The following is a 5,305-nucleotide window of genomic DNA, read 5'->3' on the forward strand; positions in this document are numbered from 1 at the left end:
CGTTAAAGACTGGATATAAAATTCTGCAAATTATTGAAGTATGGGAATTATGAACTGTTGGTTCTGAGCTTAGTCATTTAAATATATCAGGAAGCTTTAAGATTTTACCTTATGTCAAATCAAAGGAGACAAAGAAAAATACATGAAAGAGTATCATGTATATGAAGGAATAGAATTAATGGAAGATAACATTAGGATGAACCCATGCTTGAAACAATCTACACTTCATTGCACGGAAAATGGACATAACGATCACACTTATTGCAAAACAAAAGATTTTGTTTTACTTGGTGTTAACGCAACGCTATGCTACGGGTCTGAGGGTAAACATATGTAAACTTACTGCAGGCAGCATTCCTGCATTTTGGCTGTGTACCGACTATTATGTTGAAAAGTTGCAAGTCCGCAAAAGATATTATTGATCTGTACTGTGTAGGCTTCTTTCGTCAAGACAATATGCTGAAAGCTACGTGTGAAAAAATTAGTGAATTTGTGTCTGTAGGGAAGACTACGGTCTTAACTACCGATGATTCCGACGAGTTAATGGGTGTTTTTTCGGGAGGTTAGCACGAGTTTTGCACCAGAACATAGTATATGTTCTACATTGTATGGTACAGGCAGTCGGGAATACTTTCGCATTGTTAATAGTAAAACTATGCAATATCCTTATTTTGGTCTGCGTGGAAAGGAAGTTACCATTGAATGTATGCACACTAGTGGTATCGAAGTACCGCAAAAATATGTTCGTTCATTATTCGAATTTGTACAAGAACATACACTAAATGACGTCAATGATGATATTTTTATCGGTATTACTATTGAAAGTTCGCGTCAAAATTAAACAAACGATGTACATGACATGACATCCTAAAAAGGAATTGAATCCCGATATATCGTTCCATATAGTTGAAAATGTTTTTAATACTAATGAACATTTGGAAAGAAGGGAGATCCACGCAAGGGAAAGGGTCGAACCCATGGTTCAGCCAAATATGAAGATTATGTAACGCTTTGGAAAAGTGTTCCATCCCAATGAAGAAACAATGTATATTGTCATCCTCGGAATGGGTAAGACTGATCAACGTCGTAACTGCATGTACAAACTAAAGAATTATCCTGAGCTAGTATTAAAACAGACTAAGGATTTGTGCATTGATCCCAATGTTAGTATTGACCATTAACATGGTTGTACTAATGCAGATGCGAAGAAGTTCGAAAACAAACTAGCCTCTGAACACCAGATAATTATTATTTATGAGAAGAACAAATGAGTTAAGAGTATAATATACCCGTGAATTAAAGATGGCAAACAAAATTTACACCTTGTATGAGAACCAATTGATAACTAACATACATAAACGTTTGTAACCCAATGTTTTTGTGGTTATTGTTTGTAGGATCTTACTATCACTTATTTAGTAAAAATTATCTATTCATTCTTACATTATGAAACTTTTACCACATGCTAACAACTCATCAAGACTTATAAACACTTATTTCCCAAATAATTCTAGCAGAAGCGTATCTTTCATTATTTTTAAATTGACTTGTACATAGTTTTCATTTGTATTGGTGTTAATCAGTTCTTTGCAGCATTTACCACATTCTTTTCATCATTATCAAACATGTTTAAAATTATTCCACTATACCGAACTATGCAGTAACCATTGTCAACTTTCTTAGAGAATTACAGCAGGTAGATTCATTTGTTATCAGTTTTTACGTTCACAGAAGAAATCAAGTCATACCAAATCCTTTTTTTTTTTACACTTTGTATGTGTAATACGCCTACAGAGGAGTAACATTTTATCCATACGTCTATTATTTCTTTATATTTCTTCATATTTTTTAATCACAAACACTATCACTATCACTATGGTTTTTATTCCAAATTAAGAATTTCTTAAAATCTTTCTGCAAGAATATTTCTATCAGTTGATTAAGAAATGTATCATTATGAATGGCATCATCATATATATGAAAAAACTGTTCTAATTTATTAAAAGTATTGCCGTGCATCTTTTGAAACTCATGCCAAATTTCATCCTGTGTATCAATATCCATAACAATGCTTAGTACTTTTGTTTTCAATATATTTTTATCTAACAGAATACAGTCATGGTTTATTGCGTCTTTTAATCCGCGTGCACATCCACTGCAAAGAAGCATACTTCTTCTTTTAGATTCCCACACTTGAAACGCATTTATTAAGCACTGCGTGGTTATGCGAATGTTATCGCAGAAACAAAACCATACGTTTTCAGCATTAGACATTTTTCAGTTCAAATTTTCAACAGTTTGAAAATATTGTTTTTATGTATTTTTCTAAAACACTAGGCACAAATATTTTCACTGCCCACCATACGGAGAAGAAATCTTTTTCATCGACTACAACGGCACAAGATTATTATATGTACCTTTGTTAACCCTGGTATTTATACGTTTCGCCGTAGGATGTATTGTATTATCTGGATTAACCAATGAAAACAGGTTTGAACAAGTTTAAAGTAGACCTGAAACTCATAGTTTTCACCCCCCATTAGTTTTAGTTGCTATTCTTTTATGATTATGAAGTGATTCTTATATTCAAATTAACTTGAATATCACATCTTTGCAACAGTTTTCTTATAACTGACAAAGTCACCCATCCCGTTTACCCGCGCTTGCTTGAATTTCTATATACTGACATTTAAATTAATAATTAGAAATCACAATACCTGAACACCAATAGATCCTTTGCATGTATTTGTTTTAATTAGACTATTGGATTCCAACGCAATGTGACAGTTTGATTTGATCCATAAATAATCCCTTTAAAAAGTTAAAGGGAACATTTTAACAATGTTTACTAGATTTTCCGATTCTTAAGTAGTCCTTTGCTCTTGTTATTTTCCAATATTGATTATCTTAAGCTGTATCTAATTATCATTTTCTTACTTTTGACCAGTCTCTCTCTTATGCTGAGTTTCCTACTTTGTCCACAGTCGTCCTATCCTATTACCCATTGAAGCCTTAGCGGTTTACTCCCCATTTCTATTTGCTTTTGGTATTGCTTTTGATTTGGTTTCCCCGTAAAATTCAACAGAGTTGACACCGGGATAGGGCTACAACAAAACATTACCTAAAATAATACTGGTCATAGGCAAAATCAAATGGGAGTAATAAATTGTTTAAGGATCTGAGAAGTGAACTTTGTGCCGGACAATATTGTGTTCGTATCTTTTCTTGGGAATTTTCCCCGTTTTCCCTCATAGTTTTATTCATTTCCTTTACCCTAACCGACATAAATGTGGTACGTAATACTCAAAGATTTCATTTATTTCATTGTTTAAGGAGAACGAGAATATTTGTCAGCATTGGTTAGTCTAGGTTGGGAATATATGTTGCAGTTGTACTCGCTGTCCAAATCAGCTATTTTGCTACAAACTTATACAAATTCTCATATTCAGTTGATAAATCTCCGAATGCTGATATTGATTACAGTGCAGTACACTTTTTATAGATAAATAGATACTGAGACCTTCATAGCTAACATGTCCTTAAATACTGATAAGCTCAAACAAAGAAAGAAAAAAATCTAATTCCTAATAATATTTATAGTAAACTGCGCAAATTATAAAAGTTTCCAACTTCACCCTCTGCCCCCTTTCCTTCTTACGTTTTCATGAATTTGGAATTTATTTTACGGATAAAGTGTAGTATATCGCCTATTTATCTGTTATACAATCAAATAGCTTTATATGTAATAGGGTACACATCTCTGATGTGGTAGTTTGTGATTCGATTCCCAACACCCATGTTTTCCTTCATTTATTCACCCACATGTCTTAAGAGGTGTTCTTCATACCCACTAGAAATAAAGATTTCAGTTCAAGTATACTTTCTGACTTGAGCCCATTCAACTTGTTGGTATTTAATAGCTTCAGCTATATATCAGGTCTAATTTTGAAGTGCTTACTTATCATTATTTAGTGTTCAAACATTTTTAACAAGGAGTCTGCTACGCATATGTTCTCTAAAATAATACGAAAAATTACAGTGAGAACTATGAAATTGTTGACAAATCCATCATTAGGTTAGTTCTAGCTTCGTATTGCTTATGAGGAATTCAGTTGACTCTGAAGATCGTAATGTTGGGAAGAAAGATAGGAACATATTTCGCAAAACCATGAAGATTATTGAATACAAAGTTCTTGTAGTGTACATCCTATTTCTCTACCTATCTCCATCTCTGTACCTCTCTCTATCTTTCTCTTCATCTCTCTCCCTATCTTCCTATCTGTACCTTTCTCTCCATCTCTGAACTTCTCTCTCTCCCACCATCTCTGTACCTCTCTCTATCTTTCTCTTCATCTCTCTCCCTATCTTCCTATCTGTACCTTTCTCTCCATCTCTGAACTTCTCTCTCTCCCACCATCTCTGTACCTCTCTCTATCTTTCTCTTCATCTCTCTCCCTATCTTCCTATCTGTACCTTTCTCTCCATCTCTGTACCTCTCTCTATCTTTCTCTTCATCTCTCTCCCTATCTTCCTATCTGTACCTTTCTCTCCATCTCTGAACTTCTCTCTCTCTATCCTTCTCTTCCTCTCTCTCCCTCCTTCCCTCTCTGTACATCTCTCTCCCTCCATCTCTGGACCTCTCTCTCTCTCTCTTCCTCTAAATGTACATTTTGTTTTGTTTTGATTGTCAGCATTATTCATTTCTCTTAGCTTACAGAGCATAAGGAAAGGAGATTACACTAAATGATCAATGTATCGATTTCACAGTAAAAGTAATAAGAATAGTTTTTCTCTTTGTTCTAGCTTGCCTATGAAATGAGACGAGATGAAACAAAAGTTTGTATGGTTAAGCGGATAGCGTACATGTCTTTGACATCTAAACTTTATTCGTACTTATATTTTTTCTAATATCATTTTCCATTTATTTCACAAGTAGCTCTTAATATGGTCATAGACTTTAGTGTTATTATAAATAACACGAAAGAATTCAAAAGCTGAGTTTTAATAAAAACGAAATAACACAAAAGCAGAGCTTGAACAAGCGATTCGTTAAAAATGTAATTGGTAAGTCAAAATACATACCGCAAAGCCGATAATCCAATACAAGAAATACTCAAAAGAATAAGTAATAAGAGGATTCGATTCCCAAGTAGAATGTTTAAAAGAACTTCAAAGTCTATCAGTTTACTGTCTAAGGACTACAAAGAAAATAGCTTTGATGATGGCAAACTCCAAACAAATTCATACGTATCATGACTATCTCACGTAAAGTTTTCCTTAATCGTGCCACGCAAATGTGATGTCA

Source organism: Thermobia domestica, chromosome 15 (genome assembly GCF_964235325.1).
Source record: "Thermobia domestica chromosome 15, izTheDome1.hap1.1, whole genome shotgun sequence".
Classification (NCBI taxonomy): domain Eukaryota; kingdom Metazoa; phylum Arthropoda; class Insecta; order Zygentoma; family Lepismatidae; genus Thermobia; species Thermobia domestica.